The following is a 21,738-nucleotide window of genomic DNA, read 5'->3' as shown; positions in this document are numbered from 1 at the left end:
GCCATCCAAGGATATGAGCAACACCATGGGCTTAGGGGAGCTTGGAGAGCGGCCAGTGTGGCAACGGATGCCGCGGTCATGACGGTGAGGGACGAGCGGAGTAGGACGAAGGTCGTGGTGGCGGTGATGGCCACGGTGAGGAGCAGGAGGTGGGGGCGAATAAAGGCTAGGGTGCGGCCATGGAGGAGAAGAGAGCGGCGATGGGCCACCGTGAGAGTTGGAGAGCGGAACGTGCGTGCGGCTTGTGTCTGGCAGCTTACGCCCTAATCATCGCATTACCGTTGTTTTTTACCAGGCATAACATGAATGCTGTGACTATGTACTGATCTTGGTTAATTGGAGCCCCTTGCAAAGATCAAGCTCCTGCATGGAGTGGACGTATGGAACAACGCGCTCCCATGTACTCCTGGTGGCTAGATCAGATCGACTCTTATTCATGTCTCACCAAACTCCCTAGTTGAAGACCTTATGGTATTGTACATGGATTCAACTCAGGCTTCAGTGGCACCTGAACAAGGATTTTATTATTAGATAGGATAAATCAAGAGAGACTATAACTGGTGTTAAAAGAAAATTCATGAAGTTCAAGAATTAGGCAAACTATAAGTTGATTTTACAGCTATATATAAACATCGAATACTAAAGCATAATTCAGATTCAGATTTACAATTTCTAATAATTACCAGACCAACATACCATTCAAACTGTGAGGTGACCTTTATTTTAGTCCTATCCTATTTGTTCATGTTCATCAAATTAGAAGACTTTTTTGTACAAGCTATGAGTACTATGTTATATCAATTCATTCATGCCTCAATTCGTTCATGTGTGTGTAACAAGAAGCAACCATATATAAACCATTGTTGCAAGGATATGGTGCTAAGTGCAAATTGATGGTCTTAACTCATGAAACACCTAACCAGATACTCACTAATCACTCATCAGGTGTTGGGCCAATCCCCAATCTTAAAGAAAGCGCCAGGTGCTGATATATATACAGGTGCAAATAGACCCAGGATGCATTCGCATCGCCTTTGTACAAATCCAGAGAAGGCCTTTGTACAAATTTAGAGAAGAGCTGGTGAAAAAGAGTAGCATTTCAGATCGCACCTGTACATGTTTTGTACATATGGCTGGATTTTGCATAAGATGTGTGGGAGAAAGAAGACTTCATGGTAATTGGATCTCATGCATATGGAAAACATCTCCTCTGTATGTTACAGTCTTGTCCTCAACGCCGCAGCTCCAGAGATGCCGTTGCAGCTCCAACACACCCCTTGCATCTTCATTCTTTTTCTTGACCACAACATCTTTGCCATTGTGATTGGCACTATCACAGCCAGTATTCACCCCTCCCAGACAAACCGGAAGACGCCGAGAGCGCGGCTCAGCTGCTTGACGCTGCTCCTGGCCATCAACTCATCACCGTCGGTCAGGAATTTCGCGGCGTGAATGGCAACATTCCTGCCTCCCTTTCCAGAAATGCACTTGCCGACGTGCACCTCCATGTCCCGGACGGTGCCATAGAAGTAGAAGAGGAGCAGTGTGTACAGGCACCTGGAGGAGTGGCCCAGGCTCTTGGATGTAGAATAAGATTGCATAACTGGACAGCTTTCATTGATCATTTACAGTATACATATATAGGATTACATCCGGGGCCTTTGGTCGTGCTGTACACTGAGAACGGGCGAGCGCGCCTAGCGGACATGCAGGCAGCGCGAGGACCGGGCACGCGAGAGCGTGGTGAGCGAGTCACTGGCGCGGAGAGCACGCATGCAAGGGCGCGGCGTGCGCGTGAAGTGCGCGCGAGCTGTTGAGGCTGTTGCAGATCCGATATGCCAGGGTGCCTCAGCCGTTATGGAGTTGCTTCTGCTGACACCCCCCGCAGTCTGGACGTCGCCGGCGGTGACGGAGAGGCTGTCCCGGAAGTCGAGGAATAACGCTGATGGTAGTCCCTTCGTGAACACGTCGGCGAGTTGACGCGCACTAGGAACATGCGTGACACGAAGTTCTCCAATGGCGACCTTCTCTCAGACGAAGTGGATGTCGAGCTCTATGTGTTTGGTTCGCCAATGATGGACGGGGTTTCGGGACATGTACACCGAAGAGATGTTGTCGCAGAAGGCCAATGTCGCGGAGGGAACCTTGACGAGGAGCTCGCCGAGAAGATGGCGTAGCCACGAGCACTCGGAGACGGCGTTGGCGATGGCGCGGTACTCAGCTTCGGCACTCGAACGCGACACGGTGTTTTGTCGCTTTGAGGACCACAAGATGAGCGAGGTGTCGAAGAAGACGCAAAACCCGGACGTAGAACGGCGCGTGCCTGGGCAGCCGGCCCAATCCGCGTCGGAGTAGGCGGTGATCGTCGTTGTCGGTGCGGTGCGCAGCTGGATGCCGAGAGCCATCGTGCCCTTGATGTAGCGGAGAATGCGTTTCAGCATCGTTTGGTGAACGTCGCGCGGCGCATGCATGTGCAAACATACTTGTTGCACGGCGTAGGCGATGTCCGGTCGCGTGATCGTCAGGTACTGCAACGCGCCAGCGACGCTGCGGTAGGCCGTGGCGTCGGCGATCAGCTTGCCGTCGGCCGACGAGGCTTTGGACTTGGTGTCTGCAGGTGTGGCGCCATTCCCGCTCGCTCCAGCAACTCCTCAGCGTATGAAGCTTGCGAGAGGAAGAAGCCTGTCGTGGTTCGCCTGACGGTGATGCCCAGAAAATGCCGTACCGGCCCCATGTCCTTCACTGCAAAGACGTCATGTAGCCTAGCGATGACGTGGCGGAGGAGTGTTGTCGTCGACGCCGAGAGTATCATGTCGTCGACGTACAAAAGAAGATATGCCGTCGCTGTTGCCATTGCCGGATCGGCCGTTGTTGGATCGCGGCGCGGAGAGAGCAGAGGAGCCGTCCTTGGCGCCGGAGGAAGCCGAGCTGTTGGAGCCGCCGCTGTGGTCACCATGGGCGGCAGTGAGAGCCTGTCCAGCCTCGGCGTTGGAGTCGTGCTGGAAGCTGAGCTCCTCGAGGATGAGGAAAGAGCGGGCGCTTTGGAAGGTGTGCGGCGGGAACTTGGAGGTGATCACCGGCTTGACGTAGCGGTACCGAGGATTGAGGCCGCGGAGGAGGTTCAGCACCTGGCTCGGCTCGGAGACGGCGTGGCCGATGTCACGCAGCTGGTCGGCGATGCGCTTCAACTTGCTGCAGTAGTCGTTCATCGACATGTCGCCTTGTTGGAGAGAGCGCAGTTCGGTTTCGAGGAAGACGACACGTTGCAGTTCGTTCTCGTGGAAGAGCGCCTCGACGGCGTGCCAGAGGGAGAACGCATCATGGTTGTCACGGCGCACGACGTCGTAGACGCCCTTGGAGACCGTCACGAGGATCCAGTTGACGACGTAGGAATCGATCCGACGCCACTCGCGATCGCGGACGTCGTTCGGCGTAGTGGTGCGGACGTGATCCTCCAGCCCGAACTTGCCGAGGGTGGACTCGAAGAAATGGCGCCACTGGCCGAAGTTGCCGCCATCCATGTCAAGAATGACGGGAACATGGTGGCGAATAGAGATCCCTTGGATCTGAGACGAGGTGGCTGGTGCGACGGAGAAGCCGTCGTCGGAAGAAGAATCAGAGGCATGAGAAGAGGGAGCCATGGAAGCAGAAGCTGAATGTCCCGGAGAGAGAGTAGGATCGGAGGCGGCTGATACCATGTAGAATAAGATTGCACAACTGGACAGCTTTCATTGATCATTTACAGTATACATATATAGGATTACATCCGGGGCCTTTGGCCGTGCTGTACACTGAGAACGGGCGAGCGCGCCTAGCGGACATGCAGGCAGCGCGAGGACCGTGCACGCGAGAGCATGGTGAGCGAGTCACTGGCGCGGCGAGCGCGCATGCAAGGGCGCGGCGTGCGCATGAAGTGCGCCCGAGCTGTTGAGGCTGTTGTAGATCCGATATGCCAGGGTGCCTCAGCCGTTATGGAGTTGCTTCTGCTGACATTGGACAGCTTCCTCTGCACCAGGCAGTCCTGCCGGCACGCCTCCTTGAAGGCGATGTCCCGCTCAATGACGACATCGCGTATCTAGTACAGCCCCGCCTTCATGGCCTCTACCTTCTGCGCGTGCCCGGTGAGTCAGATCGTCAGTCTCCAGGCTCTTGATGAGGTCAGTAAACATGTCAAGCACTTCTTCCCACTTCTTGGCCGGAGGTGGCGGTTCTGCTGGTCTCTTAAACGGCGTCGGGCGCATCCAGCACAGCGACGAGGACGTCACCGTGTCCGACAGGAAGCGGGTTCAAGCGGACGTGATCTGCTCGGCCATCTGGGTTGCCAGGGAAGGGCTGTCCAGCGACGCCATGTCAGCCATGTCGCCCTCTCCGTACACGCGCACCCCGCCGATGAATGGTCTGCACGAGTGCACGTGCGTGCGTTACTGCGCTCTCACAGCCTCAGCGCTCCCACAGGCCCTCACTTCCTCAGGTACTTTCAGACAACGTCGCCGCTCAGGTCCGCGCCATGCCGGAGTGAAGCGCCGCCACGGTTGACAGAGGTGAGGAAGAGAGGGCATGATTTTTTTGAGCAACAAGAGAGGGCGTGACTGCGTGAGGTTGAGGGCGGTGGAGCCAGGCGGGCCCCCCGCTTTTGGGCCGGCTTAAAGGCCAGCTCAGCCGAGGCAAAGTAGGATGGGAGTTTCAGGTTTCGTGGCTTGTTGAAATTATTTTTTCTGTCCATATAATCTAGACACAAAGGGGAATTAAGAATTAAGAATTTTTCTGTCGATAATAGAAAACCTACAGGAAAACATATTTACTTTGTCAGTATTCATATTTTTCTGTTGGTTCTTGGGATCCGACAAAAACATTTTCATTTCTAACAGTGACGGTGTGAAATGTGCACCATGGACGCCACAATGAACAAGGGTCGCCCATGCGGAGGAAAGGGGGCTAGGGGGGGGGGGGGGGGGGGGGGGGGGGGGGGAGGGCGGCACCCCCAACATTCTTATGTTCCCTGTAACATATCCCCTCACTTAGCTACTTAATTGTTTTACTTAGCTAATTAATGATGCTATTTGAGCTAGACGAGTGCGCGCGAGCCCAATCTTATGTACTAACAGCCAGTTGGTCGATAAAACTAGGATATAATGACAGACTGTCTAATAGTAAAGCAAAATAAAAATGCAGACTGACAGTCTATTGCGAAAACGAGAAATAATGACCGACCGAACGTTACTAATATTTAACATCCGACCTCCCAACACTATTTGGTATTTCTAACGAGCCTCATCAAAAGTTAATTTTGGGTTGTGGTATAGTGGTGGCCCATGTGACACATGATGAGTTTGGTGGGTTTAGTACACTCTTGAAAGTTTAGGAGGGTGAGGTCAACTTTTAATCTTTGTCATTCAAGCACACCTTCGGGTTAACCCTTCTATACGAAACGAGGACGAAAGTGTAAGAGAGGTAGTTGGTGGGTTAGTACCACCTTGAAAGTTTAAGAGGGTGAGGACCAACTTATAATCCTTGTCGTTTCAAACAAAGCACCTTTGGGTTAACCCTATTATGCAAGCAAGGATGGAAGTGTAAGGAGGTGCTACGCATATGTGGGCCCGTTGCACATGAGGAGCTAGGCCATGTAAGCAAAATTTGGATCCCGAGGCATTAGAGTCATGGACGACACGTGGCCGCCTTCGAACCTGGGGAACGAGTGATGGGTACCCCACGATGGGCCAAGTAGTGGTCCGACCATCGTACGGTATGCAGCCTAAGCCAATGACACTGCCACCAAACCCTTCGATGGGGATGGGAACTCGGGTGACAACTAGGCCTCAAGCTAGTCGCTCGTCCCATGGTGAGTTGGGTAAGCAGAGTGCCTCATGTAGGCCCAAGCCAAATGCCCCCAAGGGATTGTCTGGGCACCGCTTAGGCTTGATTGGTTTGAACTCACTGAAGGCATCACCAAGCCCAAAAGCTGGGTCGGCTTCTTCACGTCCCTCGACAAGCATTGACCTAAGTCCAAGGACCATGACCTTGTAGGGTGAACAACCAAGGAAGAATGACTTGGAGAGACCGCAAGGGGTTCGATAGCTCGTGTTGACTACTCAAGGCCGGGGTTACTTAACTTTAGTGATTAAGTGACTTTACCATAAGATTAACCCCCAACTGATTCAACCAACCCAGGGGCTTGGGGGATGCACCTAGCGAGTGCACTCGCGTGCCAACACTGGATATCAACCAAGGCCAACAGGGCTTGGGCCCCCAACCTAGACCAATCTCCCTGGCACTCAAGGGGTGGGCTCGGGTGCACATCGCTCAACATGAGAGGGCCAAAGACTTCCTACCTAAGGCTTAGCTACTTTCCCATTGTTCAGGAGCCTAGACTAGGTCGGTGACTTGGGAGCCTTGACAAGCACACGCCATGTAACTGCCATCTAACATTAGCATGTTATTATGAGCCAACCGCTGTCCTCAAGGCCATTGTTGATGGTAGTTAACAAACATTATAAACCGTCAATGTAACATGTATAAGGGCATGGATATAATCACCAACATAGGTTTAGGGGTTTAAACTAACAAATTCCATGAGTTTTGGTGAATCTATGTTTTCAGCAGGGTTTATTTAGAAATCCATCAAGGTGGACCTAGATGTCAGAAGTAATCACGCTTATCCGCTGTGAAAACAACTCTAGAAGGTTCTAGAGGACACTAGAAGCCAAACCACCGAAGAAGACCGTGAGACGCTATAGGGTGGGCCTGGCCGGCCCCACCATCTAGGCCGGTCGACCTATGGGGCTCTCTGTCAGCCTCCACCTCGTTATGTTGGTTCTCTACCGCCTTCTAGGTTGCATCTATGCCATCCATTCAAGTTGGTTTGATCCGAGGGCTCAGGATTGATGCTCTGACCTATATATTGCAGCCCTTGCCACCCCCTAAGGCATCAAACCCTAGTCATTCAAGAGATTAAGAAACCCTGATCATCCTCAGAGCTCCCCGAATATAGGACATGTAGGATCTAGTTACGAAGGAAGACAAGATCTGTTCTTAATCTTCCTTAATAATATCCCTTATGTGTAGATATGAAGTTGATCTTAGCCATGACTACTAAATGTAATTACACTAATCAACGTATGCTTTGACTTATAATTAAGAATGACTTAGGAATTATTCATCTAATTTCTACAGAGCAATGCTAATGCCATAGAAAGGAGTACTCTGAGTGATCATTTATCATTACTTATCATATTTATCTCTTGACTTACCCCTGTTATGAGTAGAAGTTGGTTATGGTTTACTTCTCCATCATACATATAAGTTATCAATATATTCCATATGCCCGTCCTTCCCTGTGGTAAAACCATAAATAACGATACCTGGGATACTCCTGTCGGGTTCATAAACCTGGGGTCCCTCAGGGACCGGCTTCCACGCCAAGGCTCAACCCAAGAGTCTAAAGCGACAAGCCGGAAGGGCGGCCCAGTCATCGACTGGAAGGTCTGGCTGAAGAGGAACAACGCCCGCTCATCGGCTACTTCGGCCCACCTCTCCGACCGGAGCATTTGCTTCGACTCCAGCCGCCTCCGAATGACCCCTCCAATCGGAAGGCCTAGCCCAAAACACCACTTCCGACTCTGACCCCGCGTCTTTGATCGGGGATCGCAGGAACCCTGCTCACTGCTCTTCTTCGACCGGTGCACTCAGAGCCGACTGGAGCCATCCGACCGGGGACGCCCGCTCGGTAGGAACCAGAAGACGTGCGGAGAAAAGCAAGGCAAGGCTCACAAGTCAAAACCACTGTACCAGGGACCATACCCTACATGGAACAGTACTCTGCAGCCACCCTGACACAAATAGTATTATAGGCGTGGACATCTCCCTCTACAATATTGTAGGCGCCGCTAAAACTCCCATACGGTGAGGCCCCCCACGTGCCTCTGGGCATCGATAGCGGTATGGGAGCCGGGATTTACCATACCAGGTGAACATAGTGAGACTCCTCACATGCCTCTAGGCATCAAACAGTATTTGCAGGTACTGACATCTACCATCCCTGAAAAAGGCAGCACGACCTCCCGCATGCATCTGACATTCTACAGTGACATCAACAGTGTTGTAGGCACCTACCATTATCTTGTACACACTAGTGTGGGCAACAAGGCTCGGTAGGCGTGGGCAACAAGGCTCGGTAGGCGTGGGCAACAAGGCTCGACAGCATATGTACCCTCACCCTCTCACTTGTAAAGCCGTCCCCTTTATCTATAAAAGGGGACGCGCCCCCTCCAACAAAAGGAGAGCCCTTCTTGAAGATAACAAGCACCGATCAAGTTCACTAGCTCACAACCATAGAACCACCGGGTTCGGACTCCAAGCACACGCTTGAACACTTAGCTCATAGCGTAGCTCCTATCGCTCTTGGCCCTTCCGACCAGAGCCGACCGGACCTCCTGTACACCCCTTTTTCCTCCTTCTCATTTGTAACCCCACTGCAAACTTCGAGCACCTGGGCTTAGGAATAAAGTCACTGACCGACCCAAACTGGACGTAGGGTACGTTGCCTAAACCAGTATAAATCATGTGTCATTGAGTGCTAGGCCACCTCCGATCACAACGTACGGCAAAACTACAAATATTCACTAGTTGGTCAGTTTCTGCACCGACAGTAGGCGCCGTCCGTGGGGAAGACGCTGTACGTTCAACACTTTTTGGTCATCGGATGACCCACTTTTCCGCCACCCTCGCCGTGGCGGGCTCGGACGATACGATTCACTTCGGCTTGCTGGAGTTTCCCACACTCTCACCCGCTGGGATCTAGGTTCCACCCATCTTTGAGCCATCCCAGGCCTTCCTCTTCGGAACCCTGAACTTCGTCGCCGACTGGCTCGGCATGCTACACCTTCGCGAAGAGGCTCACATCCCGGCACCCATCGGAGGAGCGCCCTCCATCAACTTTGGGATGCATGGCTTTGACAACACGGCATCTGCGCTTCTTTTCAAGCAAACTCTCTGCTCAAACCCCGTTGTAAGCAATATGCGTGCTATTATTTACTCTTTGCTTACTGTCTCCCACCGATCACTCGGAGGGATTGTATCACCCACACCACAAACACCATACGATCGATTCCCCTACGGCCTCGCGTCCTCCGCGAATGCGTATGCTTAGGGGCTCTGAAGGATGCTGGCGTCATCCCCCCTTGCATCCAAATTCGTGGGAATGGCAGGCTGTGCTCCTGCCGAACTCTCGGATGGCAAGGGTGAGAGCGACGGTTCCAGCATCGGCGATGTGGCACCCCGCCACCATCCATCCCAGGAGTGCACTATGGCGGACGCTCCAGGACAGCCACTGGTGGTTGTGGAGTCCGCGCAGACTCACACCCCTCTAGACCCACGTGCGGGGGCCCTCGCATCTGCACAAGCGCACGCCGAGGAATTACGACAATGGCGGCAGAGCATCGCCAACATCGCCGCTGCGGCAATGCTTCTGCGCGGTGTTCCCGAGCCCATTGACCCCCGAGAGCGGGCAGTCCACCGAAACCTCCGGGTTCTAGTAGAAGCCACCGCCATCCAACAGGTGGAAAGCTCCGCGTCGCGACTTCGACCCACACCCTCTCTCCCCACTAGGGGAACAGGGATGCGCCAGACGGACTGCTCCATTCGCTCGCCACTACAGCCGTCAGGCGTGGCTTGGGGGGCGGTAGCCCTGCCACGGTCCAGCCTAGCGCCTGCCCCACACCGATCGCCGGCACCCGAGCGGCCCGATCCACACCAGGACGCTCGTAGCATCGTCAGCAACTGGCATTGGGCCCGACACGGATCCCGGCCGAACCATCGAGGGGAGCGGTGAAACGCACCCCAGGCGCTGTCACCGGCCAGATGACCGGAGTCCTAGCCCTAAGGGCCCAGGACCATGGGCCTTCAGCCGGCGTATCTAGAGAGCACCATTCCCACAGCGATTCCAGCCACCCACCAACATCGCCAAATACACCGGTGAGACAAACCCAGGCATTTGGCTCGAAGACTTTCGGCTCACCTGCTGGGCCGGAGGAGTGGATGATGACTATTTCATCCTTCAGTATCTTCCCATTTGCATGGGGGAACATGTTCGGGCATGGCTTGAATTCCTCCCACACGACAGCATCCGTGACTGGGCGGATTTCAAGAGGGTCTTCATCGGGAATTTCCAGGGGACGTATGTCTGTCCTAGAAACTCCTAGGACCTCAAGAGCTGTCAGTTGGAGCCCAGCGAGTCCCTGTGGGATTACATCTATAGGTTCTCACAACGATGCAACTCCCTCCCTGATGTCGTCGACGCAGACGTCATCAGCGCATTCCTCTCTAGGACGAACTGCGAGTCCCTGATCCACAAGCTTGGCTGCCTGAAACTCCATACCACCCGTGACCTGCTCGACGTCACCACTAACCATGCCTCGGGTGAGGAGGCGATTGGAGCAGTCTTCGGCGAAGGCAAGGACAAAGGCAAGGCCAAGCGTGCGGACCCAGACGAGGGCCCCTCCACACAGAGGGGCAAGAAGAACAAAAAGGATCGGCGTCGATCGGACAACACCATGATGGTAGCCGTGGCTGATCGCATGGGCAAGTAGCCCCAACAAGGGTTGTCTGACCACTTCAACAAACTCATGGATAGCCCATGCACCAACCACGCCTACCCCGTCAAACACCTCTACAAGGACTACGAGCTCCTCAAATGTTTCCTCCGACAGGCCGGCTGGCCAAAGGAGGGAGATGGCAAGGAGGCGACGACCAAGAAAGGAGGTACTACAGGCAAGGACAGGGATGTTTTCTCTGACGTTGATGAATGCACCATGATCTTCAGTGGGTTCGATGCCATCTGGTCCAAGCGGCAGCACAAGGTTCGCTATAGAGAGGCATGCACCGCCGAGACGGCCATCCCCTCCTTCCTTAGCTAGTCGGAGTCTCTGATCACCTTCGATCAAAGGGATCATCCCTCCCATGTCACAAGACCGGGATGCTACCCGCTCATCGTCGACCCCATTGTCCGCAAGAAGCGCCTTACCAAAGTGCTGATGGACGGAGGCTGTGGCCTCAATATCCTATACATCGATACCCTTGATGCCATGTGCATCCCCCGATCGGAGCTCCGCCTGGCGAGCTCCCCCTTTCATGGGGTAATCCTGGGAGCGTAGGCATACCTGCTTGGATAGATCGATCTACCCATCACGTTCGGTAGCCGGGCCAACTTCCGTTCGGAGGTCCTCACCTTCGAGGTGGTGGACTTTCTAGGGCCCTACCACGCCATCTTGGGGCGGCCATGCTACGCAAAATTCATGGCGATCCCCAACTACACCTACCTCAAGCTGAAGATGTCGGGACCAAACAACGTCATCACAGTGAGTAGCGCCTTTTCGCACGCCCTCACGTGTGACCGCGAGCACTACGAGCTCGCCACTGTGGTCGTCAACTTGTCTGTGCTCCCGCAGCTCGGGGAGTCATCGGCTCCGGCAGTCCCAGACTGCAACAAACCAACTTCCTCGATGACCTTCCATCCGCTCGAAGAAACCAAGGCGGTGGGAATCGACCCTACCAACCCAACCAAGATGGTTCGGATTGGGACCCAGCTCTCGACCAAATAGGAATGCAAGCTCATCAACTTCCCGTGCGACAATCATGATGTCTTCGCATGGTAGCCCTCTGACATGCTGGGGAAACCACGGGAGGTCACCGAGCATGTGTTGCGCCTTATCCCAGGCTCAAAGCCCACCAAGCAGCATCTACGTCGCTTTGACGATGAGAGGCGTAGGGCCATAGGTGAAGAAATCGCCAAGCTCCTGGCAGCAGGATTCATCAGAGAGGTATTTTACTCCGACTGGCTCGCCAATCCCGTTCTTGTCAAAAAGAAGACTAGGAAGTGGAGAATGTGTGTTGATTATACTGGGCTCAACAAGGCATGCCCGAAGGATCACTTTCCTTTGCCGCGCATAGACCAGATAATTGACTCCACCTCGGGTTATGAGATCCTCTCCTTTTTGGACGCCTACTCAGGCTATCACCAGATCATGATGAAAGAATCTGATCGGCTCGCGACCTCATTCATCACCCCATATGGTTCATACTGCTACGTAACCATGACTTTTGGCCTGAAGAATGTTGATGCCACCTACCAAAGGTGCATGCAGCAATACTTCACCGACCAAATCGACCCGCCCGATCAGCTTGATCAAGTTGAGCGGCTGAAACCAACAATTATCATCTATGTTGATGACATAGTGGTCAAAACAACCAAAGCTTGCGACCTGATCACAAACCTGGCCACAACATTCATGAACCTTCGAAGGTTCAACATCAAGCTAAACCCCGAGAAATGTGTTTTTGGGGTTCTGAAGGGGAAGCTGCTCAGATACATCGTGTCCGAACGTGGCATCGAGGCCAACCCCGAAAAGATCACGGCCATCTCTAACATGGCCCCCATACACAACATCAAGGGCATACAAAGGCTCACCGGCTGTCTAGCTACCCTAAGCTGCTTCATCTCCTGGCTCGGCAAACGGGGGATGCCACTCTATAAGCTCCTCAAAAAGACGGACGCCTTCGTTTGGACTAAGGAGGCCCAGCATGCTCTGGAAAGCCTCAAAGCGTCCTTGACGTCGGCCCCAATCCCCAACGCTCCCAAACAAGGAGAACCCCTCCTCCTTTACATCATGGCAAGCAACCACATAGTTAGTGCCGCTCTGGTCATCGAAAGGGAGGAGCCAGGACACCAGCTCAAGGTATAGCGACCCATATACTTCATCGGGAAGGTACTCACCGACCCCAAGGTCCGGTACCCCCAAGTGCAAAAACTCCTATACGCCGTTCTAATGGCGATCAGGAAGCTCCTGCACTACTTCACCGACCACGAAGTTGCGGTCGTCACTTCATACCTACTTGGAGACATCATCCGCAACCGTGACGCCATGGGGCGGATCTCCAAGTGGGCACTCGAACTCATGGGCCATGACATCAGGTATACCCCTCGTACCGCTATCAAGTCTCAGGCTCTCACAGATTTTATCGCCGAATGGACGGAGGTCCAGCTACTGACCCTGGACGTCATCCATGAGTACTAGACAATGTACTTCGATGGGTCCGTAATAGCGCCCGGCTCAGGGGCCGGAGTGGTTCTGATCTCCCCAGACGGAAGTAGGCTCCGCTACGCCATCCGCCTCCATTTTTTAGCTTCAAACAACGCCATGGAATACGAGGCCCTGATCAATGGACTATGCATCACCATCGAACTCGGCGCTACGCGACTCTACGTTCATGGTGACTCAGAATTGGTCATCGATCAGGTCATGAAGGAGTCTTCCTACAAAAGCCCCCTCATGGCAGCATACTGCCAAGACGTGCGCAAGCTCGAGGACAAATTCTAGAGGATCGAACTGCATCACGTCCCTCGAAGGGACAATGATGCCACTGATTTCCTTGCAAAATTGGCTGCCGGGCGGGATCCATCCCCAAGTGGGGTCTTCATCAACGACGCCCACCAGCCATTCGCCCGCATCATGGAAAGTCCGATCCAGACACACCCCGATGCCCAGCCAGCGCTCGAGGGCTCTGACCCTGATGTTAAGCCAGCACTCGGGGGCTCCGATCCCAGTACCTCTATGACGACATCACCCACGAACGTCGCCGTATTGGCACTCGACCAAACCGACTGGCGAGTACCGCTACTCGCCTACCTCCTCGAGGAGGTTCTCCCACTCAAAAGGACTGAATCCCAATGGATCGCTCGATGTGCTAAGACCTTCATCGCGCTCAATGATGAACTCTACAAACAGAGTCCATCAGGGGTACTCATGAGGTGTATCCCCACCAACCAGGGGAAGTAGCTCCTCCTCGAGGTCCATGCCGGAATTTGTGGACATCACATGGCCCCAAGGTCGCTGGTCGGAAAAGCCTTTCGTCAAAGTTTTTACTGGCCCACCGCGCTATGAGATGCAGAGGAGGTCGTCCGTAGATGTGAAGGATGCCAGTTCTACGCTCGGCAAACACATCTACCGACACAGGAACTCCAAACCATCCCCATCACCCGGCCATTCGCAGTCTGGGGCCTCGACATGGTGGGACCCCTCAAAAAGGGCCCAGGCGGTTTCACTCACCTACTCGTAGCAGTCGACAGATTCACCAAGTGGATAGAGGGCAAGCCCATCACAAACATCCACTCGGAAGGGGTGGTCAAATTCTTCCTTGACATTATCTATCGGTTCGACGTTCCTAACTATATCATCACTGACCATGGAACCAACTTCACCAAAAAGAAGTTCCTAGACTTCAGTGACGGATACGGCATCAGGATCGACTGGGCCTCGGTCGGACATCCACAAACCAACGGTCAGGTCGAGCGTGCCAATGGCATGGTCCTCCAAGGACTCAAGTCACGCATCTTCAATAGACTCAACAAATATGCTAGACGATGGGTGGCAGAGGTCCCAGCAATCCTCTGGAGCCTAAGAACAACCCCAAACTGATCCATAGGGTTCATGCCTTTCTTCCTGGCTTATGAAGCTGAGGCAGTGCTGCCCTCCGACCTTGACCACGGCGCCCCAAGAGTGAAGGCTTTTGACCATGACCGAGCCGTGGAGGCTCAGCAAGACACAGTCGACCTACTCGAGGAGGCCCGCGAGACGACCATCATCCACTTCGCTCGCTATCAGCAAACTCTTCACAGGTACCACGAAAGAAAGATCAGGGGGAGAATCCTTGAAGTCGGTGACCTCGTACTCCGAAGGACCCAATCGATAAAGGAAAAACACAAACTCTCTCCGCCATGGGAAGGATCCTATATGGTGACTGAAGTAATTTGACCAGGCACCTACCGACTGGAGGATGACAATGGCAACGCTCTCACCAACACTTGGAACATTGAACAGCTATGTCGTTTTCCCCTAAAATTTGGTATTACCGCTTTTTTAGTCAACACTTACTCCTATAAAGCACCCTGACCCAAACAGTTTCAGCCCAGGTCGCTCGGGGGCTACATAAGGGCATAATACCAAATATTACCTCATAATACCGAATATTACCTCTGTTTTTGTTGTCACGTGGTAAACAAATTTATCCCCGAATGGAAGCACATTTCCTTTCCTTTAAATTGTCCTACGTAACTTTGTTCTCACTCCTAACCGAACGCACCCCGCCACGACCTACGGCTATGAGCAGCCGAGCCCCGTGGGCCATGCCCAGGCTCTTAAAAAAGCTACAGCCTACGAAACTAATAGGTAGGTGCGAAAAAGAAAGGACAAAAACAATAGCTACGCCAGGATAAAAACAAGGAACAGATAGTGATTCTGTCATGGAGAACAAGACTGCTGTGTTCATTAATACAAAAACTCTTCACACAGGGGCTCACCCACGAACGATGAGCGTGGGTCCCGGTCGGACATTTCCAACTGAAGCTCTCTGAACCCCATCACTCAAGCCATCAAGGTGAGCATGTGTTCATTAATACAAAAACTATTCACACAAGGGCTCACCCACGAACAACGAGCGTAGGTCCCGGTCAGACATTTTCGACTGAAGCTCTCCAAACCCCATCACTCAAGCCATCAAGGTGAGCACTACCAACCCCTCTATTTCCTTATAATCATTTCATACATCCATATGGGCATTCATTCCATACGCCCGAACCTCCCGGACGATTCGGGCCCTGAACCGCCCGGGGGCTCGGGAACTAAGCATCGCACGTGCAGCGAAATGCATCACAATATTTCGTGTTGTGTCATGAAGCGACGGTTGCCTCATTCGACATGAGCAACCAACAGAGCCAGGGGAGAAAAACATAGATGAGCCCTATGCGGCCCTCGCCCAGTCTGGCAGACTGGGTCATCTCATCCTTCTCGTTCGATCCTGAACCTCTCGCCAAACCCATAGAATCTCCATCGAGGGGAGGCCGTTAGGCCACCCGGGTCAGTCTCCAGAACGACCTAGGCATCTGCCGGGTTGCAGGTAAAGGAGTAGTAGAATGTCACAAGAGGGCTATGCAGACCCCGTCACAAATGACGGACCCGGATTCCACTCGATCACACCCGTTAGCGAACTCACCAAGCACGTCACTCGAGCCCGAGTGATCGGGACAAGCAACAAAACTCAGCCCCTCCGATTGTGAGGAACCGAGGAAGGGGTAATGCACACAACTCACACCGAACCCTACTAAGGCCCAACAGGGCTTGGGGGCTCAAGACAAAAAGCCTGGGACTGCGACCCCAAACTCTCCCCTTCCGACTGTGCTCTGAAAACCTAGGTTTGCGACCCCAATCTTGCCCCATCTGGCTACGCTTCCGACTGCGCTCCAAAAACCTAGGTTTGCGACCCCGATCTCGCCCCATCCGGCTACGCTTCCGACTGCGCACCAAAAACCTAGGTTTGTGACCCTGATCTTGCCCCATCCGGCTACGCTTCCGACTACGCTCCAAACATCCGGGTCTGCGACCCGAATCTCGCCCCACGACTCTGACTCGCTCGATCCCATGGCTTGCATCGACGCCAGCATCAGTGAGCTCTGTCTCATCCAAGACTGACTCCCTCGCTCGATCACATGGCGCGCATCGACACCAGCATCAGTGAGCTCTATCTCATCCAAGACTAACTCCCTCGCTCGATCCCACGACGCGCATCGATGCTAGGATCAGTGAGCTCTGTCTCGTCCAAAAACATGACTCCGACTCACTCGATCCCATGGCGCGCATCGATGCCAGCATCAGTGAGCTTTGTCTCATCCAAGACTGACTCCCTCGCTCGATCCCACGACGTGCATCGATGCTAGGATCAGTGAGCTCTGTCTTGTCCAAAACACGACTCCGACTCGCTCGATCCCACGTCGCGCATCGACGCCAGCATCAGTGAGCTATGTCTTGTCCAAGACTAACTCCCTCGCTCGATCCCATGGCGCGCATCGACACTAGGATCAGTGAGCTCTGTCTCGTCCAAAACATGACTCCGACTTGCTTGATCCCACGGAGCGCATCGATGCCAGCATCAGTGAGCTCTGTCTCATCCAAGACTGACTCCCTCACTCGATCCCACGGCGCGCATCGACGCTTGGATCAGTGAGCTCTATCTCGTCCAAAACACGACTCTGACTCGCTCGATCCCACAACGTGCATCGACGCCAGCATCAGTGAGCTCTGTCTCGTCCAAGACTGACTGCCTCGCTCGATCCCACGGCACGCATCGACGCCAGGATCAATGAGCTATGTCTTGTCCAAAACTAACTGCCTCACCCGATCCCACGGCGCACATCGATGCCAGGATCCGTGAAGCTCTGTCTCATCCAAAACCCTTGACTGACTCCCTCGCTCGATCCACGGCATGCACCGATGCCAGGATCCATAATCTCCCTCTCACCCAATCTCTCAAAAATAACTAAAAACCGCCTCAGCTGCACAACGATGCCTTGGTCGACAAAACTCTATCTCAAAACAAAAAAAAAACTCCCCCACTGACAACACAGGAAACCCCCTAGATGGTTCTACCCGAACCGCCCGGGGGCTACACCCATGGGTGCGCTCGCGCACACCCGCCGGCAAGACAAAAATTCCCGGACAATTCTACCCGAATCACTCGGGGGCTCGGGGGCTCCTGTCGGGTTCATAAACCCAGGGTCCCTCGGGGACCGGCTTCCACGCCAAGGCTCAACCCAAGAGTCTAAAGTGACAGGCCAGAAGGGTGGCCCAGTCACTGACCGAAAGGTCTGGCCGAAGAGGAATAGTGCCCGCTCATCGGCTATTTTGGCCCACCTCTCCGACCGGAGCGTTCGCTTCGACTCTAGCCGCCTCCGGATGGCCCCTCCGATCGGAAGGCCTAGCCCAAAACACCACTTCCGACTCTGACCCTGCGTCTCCGACCAAGGATCGTAGGAACCCTACTCACCGCTCTTCTCCGACCGGCGCACTCAGAGCCGACTGGAGCCATCAGACCGAGGATGCCCGCTCGGTAGGAACCAGAAGATGTGCAGAGAAAAGCAAGGCAAGGCTCACAAGTCAAAACCACTGTACCAGGGACCATACCCTCCATGGAATAGTACTTTGCAGCCACCCTGACACAAACAGTATTGTAGGGGCGGACATCTCCCTCTATAGTATTGTAGGCGCCGCTAAAACTCCCATACTATGAGGCCCCCCATGTGCCTCTGGGCATCGATAGCGGTATGGGCGCCGGGATTTACCGTACTGGGTGAACATAGTGAGACTCCTCATATGCCTCTAGGCATCAAACAGTATTTTGCAGGTATCGACGTCTACCATCCCTGAAAAAGGCAGCATGACCTCCCGCATGCATCTGATATTCTACAGTGACATCAATAGTGTTGTAGGTGCCTACCATTATCTTGTACCCACTGGCGTGGGCAACAAGGCTCGATAGTCGTGGGCAACAAGGCTCGGTAGCATACGTACCCTCACCCTCTCACTTGTAAAGCCGTCCCCTTTATCTATAAAAGGGGACACGCCCCCTCCAACAAAAGGAGAGCCCTTCTTGAAGATAACAAGCACCGATCAAGTTCACTAGCTCATGACCACAGAACCACCGGGTTCGGACTCTAAGCACACGCTTGAACACTTAGCTCATAGCGTAGCTCCTGTCGCTCTTGGCCCTTCCGATCGGAGCCGACCGGACCTCCTGTACACCCCTTCTTCCTCCTTCTCGTTTGTAACCCCACTGCAAACTTTGAGCACCTAGGCTCAGGAATAAAGTCACTGACCAACCCAAACTAGACGTAGGGCACGTTGCCTGAATCAGTATAAATCCTTTGTCATTGAGTGCTAGGCCACCTCCGATCAGAACGTATGATAAAACTACAAATATTCACTAGTTGGTCATTTTCTGCACCGACAACTCCCAAGTGAAAGCTATAATGGTAAATTATCTATGCGCTTGTAGATCCTTTCATATATATTTGCATTCTTTCTAGTCACAATAAAATACTTAAGTGGTTCTTGGTGTCATTCTAGAGGTGACGCTAGAAAGTACCAACAAGCATTTCTGGCATCATAGCTAGGGATAACAACTTAGCAAAAGTGATGTTAGGAAATGTCAACAACATTAGGTGGCTACTTAAACAAGTGACATGTTAATAAATACCAACAGCCATTTGCAAGGCATCTCTTGCTTATCCCAACTAGGGTCATGCTCGAGGCGACAAAACATGACAAGTTACACGCTCTGGTCTCATCGTTTGCTGAGAAGCTAGATATTTGAGCCTGCATGTCAGTCCCCCCTCCGCCACCCCCCAAGATCAAGGTTCTTGGCATGTAAGGGATGGTGTAAGGGATGGCAAGGTGGAGCTAAACTGGGTGTGAATGAGCAAGGGATTCATACACTTGTGTTCGCTGCTTGCAAAAGTTATATCCGACGACAGGATTGTCGGCCATGACCATCGAAGCCGACCTAAGCGGCGTGTCCAATGGATAGAAGACCCAGAGGAGAAAAGAGCCTAGACACAACACAACAATATGATCAAGAAAATTATCTTCATGGAGGACAAGAAGAACGAAGAACTATCCTTTTTGTACGCTCTTGTCCCTCTTGAGCTATAAAAGCAGGGCCAGGGTCTCGGTTCGGTTCCTCGGTTATTGAAGAAATTCAGTTCCTAGAAAATAGGAACCGATCGGTTCTAAGAAATTTTAGGAACCGAGCAATTTAGTTTTCTATTATTTCGGTTCGGTTCCGGTTCTAAACAAACTAACCAAATTTTTTCTACAGAGGTTAAAACAACAAAGAATTAAGTAGGTTCTAAAGCAAATTTAAGAACACAACCTCTATTTTAGATAATCATAATTGATAAGGGAATAATAGCAATATAGTAACACAAATATATAACAATGATCAATATGAGACATCACACTAAAACAATCATAGTCATATAAATGCAAGTAAGAAGTGAAGTACAATTTGGGTGTTTTAGTTCTTTCAGTTATATGAGAGTTGGAACCAAAATTTCTTCGGTTATGTCAATTCTTTGCTATCTGGAACTAAATAAGGAACTAATTTTTTCAGTTACAGTTCTTTTGGTTTTGGTTTCTTAGAAAACTATAACACGAAGAACACTCTTGTTGGATGTAGGGCTCAATGCCTGAACTAGGATAAATCCTCACTGCCACTAAAATCAATAACCGTGGTTATGAACCCACGACGGTTGGCGCGCCATGTGTGTCCGCTAATATTCGGTGGCTCAAGTCGCTGCCGATGCTGGGATCGGAGGAGCTACCCGCGATGGTGGTTTTCACTTGTTCAGCGAGGTCCTCTCCGCTGGCGTCACCTTCGTTCCAAGCCAGGTTCTCAATTTTGGGATAGAGTTTGGACTATGTTGCCGATCACCTTGCTGAGCTCCACCTCCATGGTGGAGCGGTGTCCAAGGGTATATGCATATGAGAGCAATAGTAACAGCAGCCAACGTGCATGAGGCTCGGATGCACTCATAACACTTTTTGTAAACTAATTTTAAATCTAACACTGTTTCATTTTTTTCCCCAAAACTAACACTTTTGCCCGCGCCTATTTCCCTGGTGCGGCGAAACGCCTGTGCCGCGCCATGCATGGTGGCGCGGTGAGAGGGATGACGTGGCGACGACTGGGGCGCTGACCGGTGACGTGGCAGGGTCTGCCGCGCCATCGATCTTGGCGCGACAGTTAGGCATCAAGGTCCACGGCGCGGTAGGACCTGGATGTAGATAGAAGCCGACCAGCCTCAATTGTAATTGAACGGGAGCTGTTGTCGATGCTATAAACAACTACAAGTGCTGTCGCGATGCATTGAAACGAATATGAAGCAAATAAATGGAGTCTGTGCGTAAGTTGACAAGTTGCCACATAACATTTTCATTGGTTCATGAGTCTGCAAGTTTCGGACGACAATATTCATTCGACATAAGTTCGACATAACCAACTAAGTCCCAGGAGTGTAAGGATCCCTCGGACGCCTTTGCCTCTTTAGATTTGTAGGCAACACATTAGGGGTGTAGCCAACGTCGATGTGGTCGCATTGCCGGTGCGTACGGCTCGTATCCTGCAAGTATATGATATGCATGATTACTTATAATCTTTATGATCGTTAGTTCATGGAGCCTACGTATTTAAAGAAACTACCTTTATTACTACCTATGAGGCTCCTTGGGTACTAAGCGAGCCACCACCTAGCTGAGACATGTCGATCTTGTCCTGCTGCCAAGGGTCCCACTGGTGGTGCTGTATACGGAAGCCAAAGGGGTCATCGTCGTCGTCATCGTTGTCCTTGTCGTCCTCGTTTGCAGGGTCCTTCCTAACGCTATAATATGGTGGTGTACGCATAGCGAAAGCGACACCTGTCACTGGCTAAGAAGAGCTGGCTAGTGTCCTCAAAGAGCCAGAAGACATGGCACCCGACCGCGCCGGGTAATCAGGTTCCACCCAAGGAGTGTCCATGCAGCTCAACATCTAAGCTAGCTTTTTGCAGCTCTGCTTCACCTTCTGCATTAATAGACGTTAAAGTTAGTGCATTTTCCAAATGCATACACACTAAAGAAATATTTTTGGAACAAACAAGTTTATGTTTACCTCCACAAAAGCCTCGAGAACGCCTGGCCCCTGCCCTCTAGACTCGTGAAGCCAAAACGCTGCTTCGTTGGACAGCCTTGACAATTGTGTCGCCTGGGTACAAAAACGCAGTTGGACAGTTTTAGTACACATACTTAATACCAAATGGATAACAAATTGTACCATTCGAGTATCTTACCACGTATCTTTGAAGCAGGGCTCTCTGTAGTT

General features: G+C 52.4%; 1 pseudogene; it reads right to left on the bottom strand.

Moving 5' to 3' along the window:
* Positions 1 to 1,001: 1,001 nt before the first annotated feature.
* On the bottom strand, positions 1,002 to 21,282 carry LOC136510408 (uncharacterized; annotated as a pseudogene).
* Between the last annotated feature and the right edge of the window lie 456 nt (positions 21,283 to 21,738).

This window comes from Miscanthus floridulus, chromosome 16, assembly GCF_019320115.1.
Source record: "Miscanthus floridulus cultivar M001 chromosome 16, ASM1932011v1, whole genome shotgun sequence".
Lineage (NCBI taxonomy): Eukaryota > Viridiplantae > Streptophyta > Magnoliopsida > Poales > Poaceae > Miscanthus > Miscanthus floridulus.
This window is presented reverse-complemented; position numbering and strand designations above follow the sequence as displayed.